At 44.2% G+C, this 19,287-nt stretch overlaps 1 protein-coding gene across 1 annotated transcript in view; it reads left to right on the top strand.

Moving 5' to 3' along the window:
• The window catches only part of LOC121006072 (zinc finger protein 287-like), a 519,245-nt gene that overhangs the window by 64,491 nt on the left and 435,467 nt on the right, over positions 1–19,287 (top strand). The window lies entirely within an intron of this gene.

Below are 19,287 nucleotides of genomic sequence, written 5' to 3' on the forward strand. Positions count from 1 at the left end.
TCATGCGTAGAAATACGCACAATAGAGAGTAAAATTGCCTGTTTGAAGACTCGTGCGAGTGCTGCTTCCTCTAAATTATTTTCTGCACGTTGTCTCTCGCAGAGCAGTGTAATTACACTGAGGATAGGTCATCCGTAAGGCTGCAGTAAACTATTTTTTTAGAAATCGAGTATTCTATCATCAGACCCCCTGTCAACAGTCCCCAACACCCTTCGTTTTCCCCTGTGCGATCAGCCCAAGTGCATCAGTTTCCCCCAGTGCAAACAGGGATACCAGCCGTGTCCGTTCTGCATTTTGCAGAACGCACGCGGTGAGCCCTATGATAGAAATGCCTATTCTTGTCCGCAATTGCAAATAAGAATAGGACATGCTCTATAATTTTGGCGGGGCCGTGTAAGGGAACTATGGATGTGGACAGCACACAGTGTGCTGTCCGCATCTTTTGCGGCCCCATTAAAATGAATGGGGCCGCACCTGTTCCGCAATTAGTGGACCCATAAATCCGGTGGTGTGAATGTACCCTAATACTGTGCGATCCTGTGAGAGGAGGGGAGGTCAGCACGGGACCGGTCATGGACACACGCTCACTGGTAGCTGTCTGTCCTTATATGCTGCAAACAGAGATTTGGATTGAGGTGCAGAATCACTACATTCTGCTGCCCTCAGGTAGGGCACATCTAGCTGGTACACCATAATACTGGGCGCCTCTACAATTACTGACCAGAAACAATAGGGCACTACGGACAGCACTATCTATGCCAGTGGGGAATTTAAGTTAGCATGGAAAACGCTGAGTGAAGAGTACCACATGCAAGGCTGTACTTGTCATACACAGGTCGCCATATTGCTTGCTATCTCCAGAAGACCAACTTAGCAGCCTGTGACTTGCAAGCAGAGCGCATAGGTCCAGACACCATGGCTCTCAGCCTGAGCACCGGTCTCCTCCACAGGATGGTGCCACCTTCCTTCACTACACATACATGCCAGCCTAGCGGCCCCGCTGGTACATTACAACCAGACCTAACCAGCCATGAACAGCAACATCCTGTTCATATTGTCGTATATGAACGCACTAGTCACCTGGTGGCATTTCTTCTTAAGCTGAGACGCGTCTAACCAGACCCCGCACTCTTCTGGCTGCGGCAGGGCACGTTTTCTGCTCTTCATCTCGGGCACGGGCAGCAATGGAGGAGGAACACTGAGCTGGTGTCACTGGCCGCCTGATAGACTGGCTGTGAGATGCAGTTTCCAATTTTCCACGCCAGGTCCTTGCTGTGAGCCTGAGGTGTCCTGCACTGTGCGGACTACAGCCTAGTTGTCCGTGTAACTGCCTGCTCTTCGGTACTGAACATTGTACTTGAAGGCGAGAGGGAGACCCTGCCATGATTGGAGTACACAAGCAGTCAAAGGACATTGCAGGTGACCACGGAGCGGTGCGTCATAGCAAGCGCTTCACTCCCGCTCCGTGGTCACATGACACAAACTAATTTTGCATCAAGGATTTTTTTGTCTAATTACTGAATTCAATCGTTTCAGCCCTAGTCATCAGTATAAAGCTTAATTCACGCGTCCGTGTCCGTGCTCAAATCCGTGAGCAGGTGGTCAGTGATGCATCCGTGAAGCTGTCCGTGAAGGATCTGTGTGTCCGTTTTTTGCTGTCCGTTTTTCACTGACACTGAACAGCTGAAAAATAATTTATTTTTAATGAAACACGGATGGCATCCGTGGTTTTCACTGACCCATAGACTGCAATGGACATGATGAATCCGTGAACAAAATAGAGCATGCATCCGTGCTAAAAACACTGATGTCTGAATACACACATTAAAATTAATGGGGACGCGTGCTGTCTGTGGAGAACACGTACAACACACGTCCGTGAAACACTGACGTGTGAATGAGGCTTAACCCCACTGCGGAACCCCTTTAAAGGGGTTGTGTAATCAGAAAATGTCCTTTTGTTTAAATAATTATTTTTTTTATGTATGAAGGTGTGATGACACACTCACATTTGGTAAGAACTTAAGATGGTAGATATCTTTAATTGTAATAAAATAATGTTTATTGATAGTAAAAGAAGGTGTGCACTAAGCAACGTTTGTATAGAATCTGTTGTATAGCCACAAGTGGATAGTATATATAGACGTCAATTCAATCTGGATATACAAGGTGTTGTATATAAGTGTCAGTTTGGACACGCTGAGTTCATATAAATAGGCTAAATACATATGCTGGGTACATATAGATAAGCTGGGTATATATAAAAAAAAATATATAAAGCTGGATGTAGCTGAATGTATAGAATCTTGAATGTAAAGAAATATCAGTTGGATACGCTATGTTCATATAAATAAGCTGGGTACATATAAGTAGGCTAGCGTATCCAACTGATATTTCTTTACATTCAATATTCTATACATTCAGCTAATCCAGCTTTATATATTTTTTTTAATATATACCCAGCTTATCTATATGTACCCAGCATATGTATTTAGCCTATTTATATGAACTCAGGGTGTCCAAACTGACACTTATATACAACACCTTGTATATCCAGATTGAATTGACGTCTATATATACTATCCACTTGTGGCTATACAACAGATTCTATACAAACGTTGCTTAGTGCACACCTTCTTTTACTATCAATAAACATTATTTTATTACAATTAAAGATATCTACCATCTCAAGTTCTTACCAAATGTGAGTGTGCCATCACACCTTCATACATTGAATTTTTTTTACCACGCGGTTCCCTGGGTGTATCGGTGATAGAGCACCTCTATCCATACTACCTAATTGGTGAGCCACTGAACAATTATACTGCATATTTTTGAAATAATTTTTGGTCTTTTTAATTTTCTATGTCCCCACTATATTTAAACAAAAACAATAAAATCCTGCAGTTTTCGCACTGGCCACTAAGCCTAATAAATAGGAGCCACTTCTTGGTCTGTACAGATCACTTTACTGCAGGTCCCTGCTTATGTATACACAGAGGTGATATCATTACAGGCAGGATTAGAATGACAGATAAAACAGGATCCACCATTCACAATATGTGATTGTCAGAGCTTATCTACTCTTTCCTTGTACAATGACCTCTGCACAGGTAACAGAGCATGCCTAGAAAACTCTCCCATAGAAGTCAATCAGGCCCCCTCCTGAACATTGTGTCTATGGCCCGTGGAGCTGCCATAAAGCAATTTTCTTAATGCTTTCTAAATGCTGTTAAGAACAGCTCAGGCAAGATGGACGTCCCCAAAATCATGTTCAGAATCAGAATATAAAAAGAGATTGGCCTGGTATCACGGGTAGTAAGTAGATCATTGTACTTCCTTGGAAGCCAAGGATTCAAATTCAAAGATGAACCACAGGAATGATCATATAATGGTTGTAATGTGCTGTGTGAAGAGATTTTATTTTATTTTTTTACTTTTAGGTTCGGCTCGAAATGATAAACTGAAGTGAGGTTATCGGTTTCGTACAATGGCCTGGAACACAAGTAATAGGTTGCACAGCGTTTTAAGGTTTGCCATCAAGCTTAGACAGCTACTGACTGGAGAGGTAAGCCTCAATGAAGATATAGAAGTTGAATAAAAACAATCCCAATTCTTTCTTTTATCTCCTTTGTCTTCTGATCTTGTTTTTTCTTTTATTACAACTAAACTGAAAAATATATTGAGGAATCCTCTATGTATCCGAGTAGATCAAACATATCACCGCTTCTCCTCAATCCTGTGCCTGAAGCAGGGGCCTCCTCCAACTGCTCTGTCAGCAATAGGACACAGAGATTAAGCCCTGCCCCCTTGATTAGGCCACACCTCCGTCATTCATTAGTCAAAATGGAAGCGATCAGCAGGAGATGGATCATATGATCTCTGCAGGATTTCTCCAAGGGCTCATGCACACGACCGTGGTTTTGGTCCGCATCTGATCTGCAGTTTTTGCAAGTAGGATGCGGACCCATTCATCTTAATGGGGCCGCAAAAGATGCAGACAGTACATCCGTCAGTCCTTCTGCGACTAAGCAAAAAAATAGAACATGTCCTTTTCTTGTGAGTTTTGTGGACAAGTATAGGACATTTTTGAAGGAGTAAAAAAAAAAAAAACAGGCGGCACTCTTGGCCGGTATCCGTGACTTGCGGACCGCGAAAAACAGATATGGTCGTGTGCAGGAGACCTCACACTGTGTGTTTCAGGAGCACATGGAAAATCCTGCAGACTGATAGTGGGGCAGGGTTATTTCATGCTTTATTGTTAGTTATTTCTAAGTGTAGTAATTCTTTAACCCTTTAACAACCAATGACATACCATATCATTGGTCATTATGTAATGAATGGAGTAGGCTCCGCTCCTGAGGACAGAAGGCAGGTTACACAGCTGACACCTACCTACAGTGGCTAACCCCAAAGTTAAAGTCAAATTGTGACAAGGACATTTGAGCAGTTAGGTAGGCTAGAGCATTGTTCTCAGAGTGCCATTTCTGTGAGCTATTGTGATGCCAGCCCTCGGGCCTGCCAACTTACTGTTCGTATTGCACCATGTAATACAGACGCTTCAAGTCCCCTAGGAGGACTAAAAAGAAATGTAAAAAAAATTGCTTAATCAATAATTAAAACTGCAAATTAAAAAAAAATTCCCATTTATATTTAAAAAAATAAACAATTGATAATGGCCCATCCAGAATTACCCACAGAATAAATTGTCATTTTTATTGCACCATGAAAAAACCCAAAATTATTGGTGGAATCTAAGGTTTTTTTCCATTCCACCCCACAAATCTGATTACAGTTTCTCAATCTATTATATGGAACATTAAAGGGAACCCGTCATCACCTTTATGCTGACCTCACTGAGGGCAGCATAAATTAGTGACAGAAATGCTGATTTCAGCGGTGTGTCACTCATGAGCTAATAGAAAGTGGTTGCTGAGAACCAGCATCATAATCATTACAGCCCAGGCCTTTAAAATAGTCAAATCTACCTGAGAAGAGTCATGGTTATTCCTAATCTCCTGCTCTCACCGCCCATCTGCTGCTATAGAGAAAGGGGGAAAACTAGGTAGAAGCCTGTCAGACATCAGCAGGTGGGCAGGAGAGCAGGAATTTATGAATAACCAGGACTCTTCTCAGGTGGCCGTGACTCTTTTCCAGGCCCAGTCTGCAATGATTGTGATGTTGGTTCTCGGCAACCACTTACTTTTAACTTATAAATGAAAGACCGCTGAAATCAACTCACTTGTCTCTACTTTATTCTGCCGTTAGTATGGGCAGCATAAAGTTGATGACCGGTTCCCTTTAAAGGGGTTATGCCATGAGTGATGTAAAAAATTAAAATCAGACATCATATACACTGCTCAAAAAAATAAAGGGAACACAAAAATAACATCCTAGATCTGAATTAATTAAATATTCTTCTGAAATACTTTGTTCTTTACATAGTTGAATGTGCTGACAACAAAATCACACAAAAATTAAAAAATGGAAATCAAATTTTTTAACCCATGGAGGTCTGGATTTGGAGTCACCCTCAAAATTAAAGTGGAAAAACACACTACAGGCTGATCCAACTTTTGATGTAATGTCCTTAAAACAAGTCAAAATGAGGCTCAGTAGTGTGTGTGTGTGGCCTCCACGTGCCTGTATGACCTCCCTACAACGCCTGTGCATGCTCCTGATGAGGTGGCGGACGGTCTCCTGAGGGATCTCCTCCCAGACCGGGACTAAAGCATCTGCCAACTCCTGGACAGTCTGTGGTGCAACGTCACGTTGGTGGATAGAGCGAGACGTGATGTCCCAGATGTGCTCAATTGGATTCAGGTCTGGGGAACGGGCGGGCCAGTCCATAGCATCAATGCCTTCGTCTTGCAGGAACTGCTGACACACTTCAGGCACATGAGGTCTAGCATTGTCTTGCATTAGGAGGAACCCAGGGCCAACCGCACCAGCATATGGTCTCACAAGGGGTCTGAGGATCTCATCTCGGTACCTAATGGCTGTCAGGCTACCTCTGGCGAGCACATGGAGGGATGTGCGGCCCTCCAAAGAAATGCCACCCCACACCATTACTGACCCAATGCCAAACCGGTCATGCTGGAGGATGTTGCAGGCAGCAGAACGTTCTCCACGGCGTCTCCAGACTCTGTCACGTCTGTCACATGTGCTCAGTGTGAACCTGCTTTCATCTGTGAAGAGCACAGGGCGCCAGTGGCGAATTTGCCAATCTTGGTGTTCTCTGGCAAATGCCAAACGTCCTGCACGGTGTTGGGCTGTAAGCACAACCCCCACCTGTGGACGTCGGGCCCTCATATCACCCTCATGGAGTCTGTTTCTGACCGTTTGAGCAGACACATGCACATTTGTGGCTGCTGGAGGTCATTTTGCAGGGCTCTGGCAGTGCTCCTCCTGTTCCTCCTTGCAGAAAGGCGGAGGCAGCGGTCCTGCTGCTGGGTTGTTGCCCTCCTACGGCCTCCTCCACGTCTCCTGATGTACTGGCCTGTCTCCTGGTAGCGCCTCCATGCTCTGGACACTACGCTGACAGACACAGCAAACCTTCTTGCCACAGCTCGCATTGATGTGCCATCCTGGATAAGCTGCACTACATGAGCCACTTGTGTGGTTTGTAGACTCAGTCTCATGCTACCACTAAAGTGAAAGCACCAGCAGCATTCAAAAGTGACCAAAACATCAGCCAGGAAGCATAGGAACTGAGAAGTGGTCAGAACCACTCCTTTATTGGGGGTGTCTTGCTAATTGCCTATAATTTCCACCTGTTGTCTATCCCATTTGCACAACAGCATGTGAAATTGATTGTCACTCAGTGTTGCTTCCTAAGTGGACAGTTTGATTTCACAGAAGTGTGATTGACTTGAAATTACATTGTGTTGTTTAAGTGTTCCCTTTATTTTTTTGAGCAGTGTAGTACATGACGATCTTTTTCTAAGAACGCTAGAACCAGCCCTCTACCTCACATGGGTCCAGAGATCTCCCCATTCATTGCTCCAATTGTTCTGCTAGATTTATTTCGGGCTGGCAGCTCAATGGGCGTGTCCTTTCTTAGTGGGTGTGTCCATTTTGCTGTAGCTTTTTCCCTGTTAACCCTTTTAGGACCATTACATTACCGTCATCAACATAAAAATAATTATATATTTTTCCCTTTAAGAATATATTTTCAAATACTGGAAGCAGGTATTTTGATGCAACAGGAATGTAATAAGATACCTTTATTTGAGTTGATGGCTAAAAATTGGAAGGAGGCAAGAGAATTGTTGTCCCAGAGTGGTTTCCATGCTGACACCATAATGTGGGACAATTTTCATCTCACAGAATTAAAGTTTATTGAACAAAAAATCTGGTAGAAACATGGAATATATAAACTAGGCCAGGTATGGCAAGAGGGGGATATAATTCCCTGTGGAAAACTTAAGGATAACTGTCAATTGAAAAATATAGAGCTGAGGTTTTATTACTTTCAACTAAAGCAAGCACTGAATAAGTCAATAGGAAAAGGCACACAAATAATTGCCCTACCGCAGCCTTTGGCTAATATTACAAAATTAACATCAGGGAAGAAATTGGTCTCAAGAATATATCAATGCTTGTTACACCAAAAGACTAAGAGAAGAGCAGTCGATAGTTTAATGAACAAATGGCAGAGGGACCTAAACCCTCAACAGGAAGATTTTGGGGAAGTGGCCATACAGGCAAAAAATAAGGTCTCAAGGAATTTTTCACATAGAATCATTCAATTTAATATATTGTATCATCTATACTACTCCCCCAAGATGTTAATGAAGGGCTATAAGCCTAAAATCTTCACTTGTCAAAAATGTGAGGAGGTTGGGGTGGACGATATACATGTATTAAGGTCATGTGTAAAAATCCAAGAGTACTGGGAAAAGGTTATTGAAAAAATAGAGGAATATCACCGGATTAAAGAGTCAAGGCAATTAGAAAAATGTATATTGGGGGTGATGGATGCCCTTCAACATCGAGAGATAGTATCTAAACTTCTAAACTTGTATTCCAGGCCAGGAAATGTATTGTTGGACACTGGGGGGGGGGGGGAGAGAGGAGGCCCCCACGGTGAAAGAATGGGAGAGCTCCACTAGAGTCTCGCTCGCCATTGAGGAATCTCATTTGGTAGATGATAAGAAAAAATATAGATTCGCTAGGATGTGGCAGGAGTGGTTAAATAAAAATAGGTAGTTCCTGGGGAAGGAAAGTGGGGATCAGGGGGAGGGGGAGTTGGTGGGACGGGGAGATCGGAGGTGGGGAAGAGAGGAATATGAATATATATATATATATATATATATATATATATACACACTCACCTAAAGAATTATTAGGAACACCATACTAATACGGTGTTGGACCCCCTTTTGCCTTCAGAACTGCCTTAATTCTACGTGGCATTGATTCAACAAGGTGCTGATAGCATTCTTTAGAAATGTTGGCCCATATTGATAGGATAGCATCTTGCAGTTGATGGAGATTTGAGGTTTGCACATCCAGGGCACGAAGCTCCTGTTCAACCACATCCCAAAGATGCTCTATCTGGTTGAGATCTGGTGACTGTGGGGGCCATTTTAGTACAGTGAACTCATTGTCATGTTCAAGAAACCAATTTGAAATGATTCGAGCTTTGTGACATGGTGCATTATCCTGCTGGAAGTAGTCATTAGAGGATGGGTACATGGTGGTCATGAAGGGATGGACATGGTCAGAAACAATGCTCAGGTAGCCCGTGACATTTAAACGATGCCCAATTGGCACTAAGGGGCCTAAAGTGTGCCCAGAAAACATCCCCCACACCATTACACCACCAGCCTGCACAGTGGTAACAAGGCATGATGGATACATGTTCTCATTCTGTTTACGCCAAATTTGGACTCTACCATTTGAATGTCTCAACAGAAATCGAGACTCATCAGATCAGGCAACATTTTTCCAGTCTTCAACAGTCCAATTTTGGTGAGCTTGTGCAAATTGTAGCCTCTTTTTCCTATTTGTAGTGGAGATGAGTGGTACCCGGTGGGGTCTTCTGCTGTTGTAGCCCATCCGCTTCAAGGTTGTGCGTGTTGTGGCTTCACAAATGCTTTGCTGCATACCTCGGTTGTAACGAGTGGTTATTTCAGTCAACGTTGCTCTTTTATCAGCTTGAATCAGTCGGCCCATTCTCTTCTGACCTCTAGCATCCACAAGGCAGTTTTGCCCACAGGACTGCCGCATACTGGATGTTTTTCCCTTTTCACACCATTCTTTGTAAACCCTAGAAATGGTTGTGCGTGGAAATCCCAGTAACTGAGCAGATTGTGAAATACTCAGACCGGCCCGTCTGGCACCAACAACCATGCCACGCTCAAAATTGCTTAAATCACCTTTCTTTCCCATTCTGACATTCAGTTTGGAGTTCAGGAGATTGTCTTGACCAGGACCACCCCCCTAAATGCATTGAAGCAACTGCCATGTGATTGGTTGACTAGATAATTGCATTAATGAGAAATAGAACAGGTGTTCCTAATAATTCTTTAGGTGAGTGTATATAATATATATAATATATATAGAAAAAGGAAAATCCAGCGGGAGCACCAGCCCAAGTGTGGGTGCAAGGTCCAGCACAGGGTAACGGCTATACCCAATATTTGTAGAGACGGAAGAAGTCGGACTGCACTCCAAAATAATGGTGAAATAAAGTGTTTTAATCACCCATAGTATGGCAAACTTGCGACGTTTCGGCTCACAAGAGCCTTCCTCAAGCCCAAGATTTAAAGATTTATAATAAAAAAAAAAAAGAAAATTAATATATTTTAACAATAAAAAATGTATTTTAAAGGGTTTCTACCACTTTGTTTTCACATAATTAGCTTTCAGACACTAGCGATCCGCTAGTGTCTGCTCTCCCAAACAATCCTAATATAATAGCTTATTGTGCAGCCGTTTCGCTTAAAAACGAACTTATATTGATATGCTAATGAGCCTCTAGGTGCAATGGGGGCGTCATTAGCACCTAGAGGCTCGGTCTACCTTCACAAAATGCCGCCGCCCAGCGCGTCCCTCCAGCCCGCCCATTTCCTCCGGAATGCGATCCTCCCTGTGAGCCAGCGGACGAATTCTCGCGCATGCGCCGTGCGCGTCTGTCTTCGGCGCATGCGCAGTGAATGTCTGACCGCTCCCTGCTCAGATATCTCCACTGCGCCTGCGCCGATGACGTCATAGTGCTCCGAGGAACAGGCGCAGTGGAGATGTCTGTGCAGAAAGCGGTCAGACATTCACTGCGCATGCGCCGAAGACAGACGCGCACGGCGCATGCACGAGAATTCGTCCGCTGGCTCACAGGGAGGATCGCATTCCGGAGGAGATGGGCGGGGCTGGAGGGACGCGCTGGGCGGCGGCATTTTGTGAAGGTAGACCGAGCCTCTAGGTGCTAATGATGCCCCCATAGCACCTAGAGGCTCATTAGCATATCAATATAAGTTCTTTTTTTTGCGAAACGGCTGCACAATAAGCTATTATATTAGGATTGTTTGGTAGAGCAGACACTAGCGGATCGCTAGTGTCTGAAAGCTAATTATGTGAAAATAAAGTGGTAGAAACCCTTTAAGTTCTTAATCAGATGATACAGGCAATTAAAAACATGGGACAAATACGTCCCTTGGTCGGTCCTAAAAGGGCTAATTCCACAGTTTCTAACAGAAGATATGGTTGATGGCAGTTAAAGATTTTAACTGATGTACTGCAGACAACTACCTCAGTGAGGTGGACAGAGAAATAAGGAAAAATAACAGCAGGTGGCGCTATGTAGACACATATTTTATTTACTAGCGCAGTGGCTAAACTAAATTTTTATTACATGCAAATATAAAAGTATTCAGATCCAGGTACTGTGTTGAAAAATGTAGACTGTTTTTTGTGGCACAACCTTTTAAATTGGTGGCAATCAAAAAGATGAAGATGAAAAAACAAATGTTGCCACCAAAATTGGCTTGGTTTTTAAGTAGTTAAACTACTACTGACATGAGTTGTTTTAAGCTGATATTGTTCCTGTCAAATGCTCTTTTGTAGTTAATGGCTGCAGAAGTGTTACAAGGAAACTTCACCTTAAAAATCTTTCTCATTTCTGATTCCATTTTAGTTTTCACTGAGCAGGCATTAAGAGGTGTTCATTAAAATTAAGTCGGTGGATATGGCTGATTTCTACTTCAAACTTCTTGTAAAGCTTAAAGGGGTATTCCTGTTACATAAAGCTATCCTATAATTATTAGATTGGTGGGAGTCCTATCGCTGGGTCCCCCACCAATCACGAGAATGGTGACCCTGTATAGCCCCCTGAAATGATCAGAGCTGTCGATTTGCGCATACAGTCAGCTGCCCCAGCCATTTCTAAGGGAGTTCCAGAGATAGTCGAGTACAGCGCTCTGTTGTCTCAGGAACTTTCATAGAAATAAATGGAGAAGCTGTGCACATGCTCCACTGGCCTACTGTTCATTTGTGAGAGCTCCACAGGGTACATGGTCCCCGTTGTTGTCATCGTGGGGGTATCTGCACTAGGACCGCCACTGATCTATTAGTGATCCCCTATCCTAGCATGTGAATGGGGGAAAACTTTACATAACAAAAATACCCCTATAAAGGGTCTGTCCAGGATTAGAAAAACCTGGCTGCTTTCTTCAGATATTGGCACCGCCTCTGTTTACAGGTTGTATATGTTATTACAGCTTGGCCCTATTCACTTCAATAGAGCTAAGCTGCAATACCAGGCGCAACCCATAGACCATTGTGGTGCTGTTTTTGGATGTAAGCAGCCATGTTATTCCCACCCTGGACAATCTCTTTAACTCCTGAAGGACACAGTCTACTTTGGCTGCAGCAGTTTTTTTCATCTCTGCATTTTAACATCCATAATGTTTTTATTTTTTTGATCAACATAGCTGTATTGGGCTTGTTTTATATGGGACAAGTTGTATTGTTTTAATGCCACCATTTTGGTTAACTTTTGCTTAATGTATAATTTCTTAAATTGTTGTGGGGGGGGGGGGTGACATTGTGAAAACTCAATTTAACAGATTAACTTTAACTTTATTCTGCAGTTCAGTACGGTTGGCTGGAGATATCAAACTTATGAGGTTTTTGATGTTTTACTACTTTAAAAAAAAAAATACTTTGTGCTGCCATATTCTGACACCTATAACTTTTATTTTTTCTGCTGACAGCTGTGTGAGGGCTCATTTATTGCGAGGTGAGCTATAGTTTTTATTGATACCTTTTTGAGATACATGTGACATTTTTTAGATTTTTTTAATTTCGATTATTTGGGGAAGTAAGGTGGCAAACAAATTAGGGGAATTTTTTTTTTTTTTTTACATGTTCGCCTTGTGGGGATGGGATAATATAATGGATGGGATTGTTATGGATGCGACAATAACAGTTACATTTATCTTCTATTTTTTTACCGGTATGTATATGGTGAAATGGTCTTTATTTTTAGATTTTAGTTAAATATTTGTAAAAATTGTATTCAGCTGCTTGTTTGTTTCGTTTATTTTTTTTTTCTTCGTTTTTTTATTTTTTTTGGGGGGGGGGGGGGGGTTTAGTCCCATTAGACAACGTGAACCTGATAACTTGTACTATACATTGCAATACTTCTATCTTGCAGTGTATAAGCCTATTTTACATCCTCCCCTACAATAGAGACTGGAATATTGCAGGCCTTGGGAGGTGGGCCTGACTGCCATGACTGCTACTTGGCACCCCATGATTGCACTAAGAGCTGGGTGCCATCTGCATAACAAAACTGGCACCTGCAAGTGATGGCATGAGAACAATGAGTGTTTATTACATACACTTGACTACATGCACTTTACTACATACACGTTACATAATGGCACACTGTGCACAAAGGGGTTGCTATGCAGGAGAACATGCACAGGTTGCTATGCACAGGTGCCTGCGGAATATCTTCTGCTGGGGTGAACCTTTTTTATTGGCAAGGTAACCATGTGGCAGCATCTTACTTCGAAGTCCATGGCCATCTGTTTATCCTCCTGTTGACATCCGTAAGTATTCATATGACGTAAGAACACCAATGGTTTTTCAGAGTGAGAACTGCACTTTGTAGTTGCTTTCTGCTCTGGTTAATAGAATGGTGACTTAGTCAGGGAACTTATTTTGCTACCATATAATTTAGTACGGCATATAGAAAGGATTTGTCCTTACTTAAAGGGGTTGTCCAACCTTTGGACTTGACAACCCCTGGGGTCCTCTCTGGTCCCCCTAAATATAAAAAGGTTCACTTACCTGTTGCTGGCCTGCTGCTTTGTTCCCAGTTGCTTTTGGGTCCCGCAGGACCAGGAAGTGGCCCGTGACTGTTGTAACCAATCAAAGGTTTCAGTGGTCACATTGGCTTGAATGATAAATCACTGTTCTGGGTAAACTGTTTGAAGGTTTTCTAAGAGATGCTCTCCTGGAGTACCTCAATCATGGCTTCATGAGGGATTGGTCATGTCAAACTAATTTAATCATTTTATATGAGGAGGTAAGTTCTAGACTTGACCGCGGCAATTCAATGGATGTTGTATATCTTGACTTCTCCAAAGCATTTGATACTGTACCGCATAAAAGGTTAGTATATAGAATGAGAATGCTTGGACTGGGAGAAAATGTCTATATGTTGGTAAGTAACTGGCTGAGGGATAAAAAACAGAGAGTGGTTATTAGTGGTACACACTCAGATTGGGTCACTGTCACTAGTGGGGTACCTCAGGGGTCACTATTGGGCCATATTCTCTTCAATATATTTATTAAAGGGGTTGTCTGGGCTTTTAATATTGATGGCCTATCCCCAGGGTAAGGCTATTTTCACACTAGCGTTAATATTTTCTGGTATTGAGATCAGTCATAGGGTCTTAATACCGGAAAAAACGCTTCCGTTTTGTCCCCGTTCATTGTCAATGGGGACAAAACGTAACTGTACAGAACGGAATGCTCCAAAATGCGTTCCATTGTTATAACGGAGAGCAAACTGCAGCCTGCTGCGGTTTGCTTTCCGTCCTGGGATGCGGAGCAAAACGGATCCGTCTTGACCCACAATGCAAGTCAATGGGGACGAATCAGTTTTCTCTGACGCAACCCACTCCGCAGTCGCACACCACAACTGCCAACTCAACCACAGGACCAGAGGTAATCAATTTGTCCTCACGTCCTCTTTCCCAAGACAAGACTACCGCCCTTGAACTGGGACTTTCCTTTGTGCCCACCCCTAAGTTTGATAGGTTCACTGCTGTTAAAGATCTGAATCTATTCATTCGCAAACTAAGGTGGCACAAGCATTTCAAATACATTGATAAACGCCAATGCCTTGAGCTGGGTATTCCGGTAGAGTTGTTAGGAGACGTCCAACTATTGAATTCACTATCTATGATCGATAACTCAGCCTCAGGCCTTGGCCCTTTTACAGACCTTAAGTGTAAGAGCAACAAAATGCCACCCAGTTCTAGTGAAGTCTCCTGCATAGACGTCTTCCTAAACATGGTCACCAATGACCTGAAAAATCTTCAGATTTCCTCCCACCACTCCAATTGCACAGAGTCCATGGCCACCGCTATCTCCTCCCTTGCCAACGACCCCCAAATCATTATCAAACCTGCTGATAAATGGGGCAACATTGTGGTCATGGACTCTGTGCAATATAGGGACATGTGTAGGAGTCTCCTATCCGATAAGGAGACCTACGAGATCATGGATAGGGACCCCACGGACGTCAATATACGTGAACTCAAATCCATTCTTGATGAGGCCAAGGGCTCCAAAGTCATCTCACTGGAAGAGTACACGTTTCTGTTACCTCAATTCCCCCGTAGGTCCACATTTTACTGTCTCCCCAAGGTCCACAAGGGGACATCCCCCTTTAGAGGGAGGCCCATAGTATCAGGGGTAGACAACCTGAATCAAAACCTGGGGATCTACATCGACCGTGTCCTAGCGCCATTTGTCACTACGTTGCCATCCCATCTCAAGGATACTACGGACCTCCTCAAACAATTGGAGGGTCTAAGCCTTGAGAATGAGTGTTTGCTGTCAAGCATTGACGTAGAGGCCTTATACTCCTCTATACCACACCAATTGGGACTAGCGGCGGTTGAATTTTTCCTGAAATCTAGGGGGTGTCAATAACGCGCCCACAACCAATTCATCATCCGGATCCTGGAATTTACCCTGAACAGGAACTTCTCCTTCGATAACAAAATCTACCACCAGCTCAGGGGTACCGCGATGGGGAGTCCTTGTGCCCCGTCGTATGCTAATTTATTCCTGGGCTGGTGGGAGGAGACCCTGGTATTTGGGGAGAGGAATCCGGATGATCTGTCTAGAATTGGGCTGTGGGCGCGTTATATAGACGACATATTCATCACTTGGACTGGCAGCCCCTCTCAATTTGAATCGTTCATATCCCGTCTGAACCAAAACGAGATAGGTATGAGGTTCACATATGAGACACATCCAACCAGTCTACCATTCTTGGACATTCAAATTACCAAAAAAGATAGGGGGGAACTGGACACCTCTATCCATAGGAAACCCAATGCGACAAACTCTCTCCTGAGATGGGAGAGCATTCATCCTCTCTCACTCAGGAGAGGCATACCAAGAGGGCAGTTTTCTTCGTCTGCGCAGAAATTGCTCAGACAAGAAAGACTTTGTGGCGCAGGCAGCTGACCTAAGGGCTAGGTTTCTACAAAGGGGGTACCCTGATTATATCTTGAGATCTGCCTACAAGGCAGCACTTGCACGACAGAGACCCACCCTACTAATCACGAAACAGCCGAACATCTCTGCAACCAAACTATCTTGTGTAATTACCACGTTTGACAGAGGTTCAAGTCAGGTCAGAAAGATCTTACAACGTCACTGGGGGATCCTTAAAATGGACCCTGACCTTCAGGACATACTAGGAGACAGTCCACAAATCACGTACAGACGCGGCACCAACCTGCGTGACAAGCTCGTCCGCAGTCATTTTTCATCTATCGGCTCACACTCAACATGGCTGCGGTCCAGTTTAGTGGGCAGTCACAAATGCGGCAGGTGTGTCGCATGTAAATACATCATGACTACTAAATCTTTCACCAGCTCGGTCACGGGCAAGACGTATTCCATTCCACATTTCATCAATTGTAAATCCAGAGGTGTGATATACCGTATCCTCTGTGAGTGTGGTCTGGAATACGTCGGCAAGACCATACGGGAATTTCGGAGGAGGATCGGTGAGCACATGGGGGATGTCAGACACAAGAGGGACACCCCGGTGTCCAAACATGTGCACACCGATCACAATGGCAAAGCCCGGCTAAAGTTCATGGGCATTGACCTCGTGAAACCCCCACCAAGAGGGGGAGACTGGGACAAGAGCCTGCTCCAACGTGAAGCACGATGGATCTTTAACCTGAAAACAGCAGCACCAGGCAGCATGAACGAAAAACTAAACTACACTTGTTTCCTCTGAAAAATCACGTTCATCGCCATGCCTCGTCTGAAATTTTGTCTCCCTGGTGGTTCCCCCCTGGAGGGGTGGGGCATGTTGCACATATACATGCGCTTATTGTCCCATCTCTCAAACTGCGCATGCGCATCCCTGTGTGCACATCCCTCTCTCTAAATCTGCACATGTGTTCCCGCTTGCGCATACTTCCACTAGTATATAGGCGCATGCGTCCCTTGAGACACACTGTCTCCTGGGGTCGGTACAGTTGTATTATGTACATATTTACTGTACATCACGCTGGGGCTGCGCCGATAACGCGCATCCACAGGGATCCACCTTATCCCAAGTGCGCCTCATGTGATCACATGTTGTGCCTTGATCACACGGCACCTTTGTTCACCATATAGGCGCATCCCTATTTGCGAATATCTCACTTCATGTTGCCCAGTTAGTAACATCTCTAACATTATCTGCATCTTTTTTCACCTGTCAACCCTCGTTCTCTGCGCTAAATGCCATTAGCCGATTTAAGGCTTTATTATTCTCAGTGTTACTACGGAGAAGCATACACTATGCGTCCCATGTGATCACCAGACCATTTAACATTGGCTGAGTGATCTTGAATTCCGCCCATCTCCTGGCGCGATCCCGCCCATCCCACGTGGTGCCGCTGGCGTGTGACGTCACTGGCTGCGTCCGCTCCCTGCCTTGTATACGATGCCTTGGCTCAGGTTTCCCTGATGCCTGGGTCACGTGACCGGGCGGGCGGCGGCGCTCCAGGATGGCGTCGCGCACCGATGACGTCAGTGAGGAGGAGGGGCGACGGGGATGGAGCGCGATTATTTAAAACCCACTACCTAGGTATACTATTGTGGCTGGTTAATTACGTTGTTACCCCTAACCAGAAGGGTCTCCTCTATTAGGGATTATTGTATCCCCCGGACCGTCCAGCACACGACTACCCCTCCTGTGCAACACTGCATCCCACTCTGGGATAGCAGAGCACAAGCTTTTACAGCTTGTCCCCTTCTCCAGTGTTTACCCAGCCTCAGGTCAGATACCTGTGGCTATCCATCTGTCACCTTCCTGCAGTCATTCCCCTGAAGAGTCACGGACAGAAACATGCCACGTCGGGAGACCATTGGAAGCATTTTTTTTTGCATCACTGGTAAATTGTCTGTAGTTCTAGGGTTCAGGTCCAATACAGGGACAGGCTACCGGACGGGGTCGCCTTTTCTAAGGCGAGTGCTCCGTGTAGATAGCTAGAAGCATAATAGCCCCCTTTACCTTGATAGGGCTACATAGGACCAGTCCTGTTGCTCCATCTACCCGGCTATACAGATGCACTTACTCCCGCATGGCATACACCGAGTGTCTCCTGCCTCCTGTCACCAAGGACCTTTCCCAGTATCTACAAAGGGTCTGGTAAGACTGTTTGCGTCTTTACGGGCGGAGCAGAATTTTTCGTCTATACCAGCTAGGCACCATTAAGTTGGTCCTATTTGTGTATGTATGTCTACATTGTATAGTGAGTCTTATTATTCTGTATTTTCTAGACCATATTAAAAGTTATATTTTAAATAAGTATACTCCCCCCTTCCCCTGTGTAGGGGCCCATTGTCTGCCTGTTGCATCAATAGGGGCATAGATGCCGTGATGAGAACATAGTCCTACCACTTTACAAATCACTAGTCAGACCACATATGGAGTACTGTGTATAGTTCTGGGCTCCTCTGAACAAGGCAGACATAGCAGAGCTGGAGGGGGTTCAGAGGAGGGCAACTAAAGTAATAACTGGAATGGGAGGACTACAGTACCCTGAAAGATTATCAAAATTAGGGTTATTCAATTAAGAAAAAAGACGACTAAGGGGAGATCGAATAACATAACTATTTATAAATATATCAGGGGTCAGTACAAAGATCTCTCCCATCATCTATTTATCCCCAGGGCTGTGACTGTGACGAGGGGACATCCTCTGCAGGCCGAGGAAAGAAGGTTTGTACACAAACATAGAAGAGGATTCTTTACGGTAAAAGCAGTGAGACTATGGAACTCTCTGCCTGAGGAGGAGGTGATGGTGAATTCACTTAGAGTTCAAGAGGGGCCTGGATGTATTTGTGGAGCGTAATCATATTACAGGCTATAGCTACTAGAAATGGGTTGTTGATCCAGGGAGTTATTCTGATTTGCCTGATTGGAGTCGGGATGGAATTTTTTCCCCTAAAATTAGGAAAACTGGCTTCTACCTCACAAGTTTTTTTTGCCTTCCTCTGGATAAACTTGGAGGATAAGAGGCTGAACTGGATGGACAGATGAGCAACTAGTAAGTCCAGCTTACCTCATGTCCTCCGTGCGCAGTACGAGCCAAGGCAAACTCCGGCATGCATAGAAATCAAAGAAGAAAGTGATCCAGCACCGGACAATTCTGTCATTGCAACGTCTTTATTTTTCACATGCACATGGAACAATACATACGGTGGACATCTCCTCCCTCCTACTGCAGTTCGGTTGACATGTTTCGAACACTATGGTTCATGAGGCTATGATTAAGAACCGTAGTGTTCGAAACATGTCAACCGAATTGGAGTAGGAGGGAGGAGATGTCCACTATATGTATTGTTCCATGTGCATGTGAAAAATAAAGACGTTGCAACGACAGAATTGTCCGGTGCTGGATCACTTTCTTTTTTGATTTCTATGGATGGACAGATGTCTTCTTTTCAGCATTACAATGTTACTATGTTAGGTGGAATTCAAGCTGCTGTGATCGCTGAGTCTTGTGATTGGCCACAGCGGTCTCG

This window comes from Bufo bufo, chromosome 6 (genome assembly GCF_905171765.1).
Source record: "Bufo bufo chromosome 6, aBufBuf1.1, whole genome shotgun sequence".
NCBI lineage: Eukaryota > Metazoa > Chordata > Amphibia > Anura > Bufonidae > Bufo > Bufo bufo.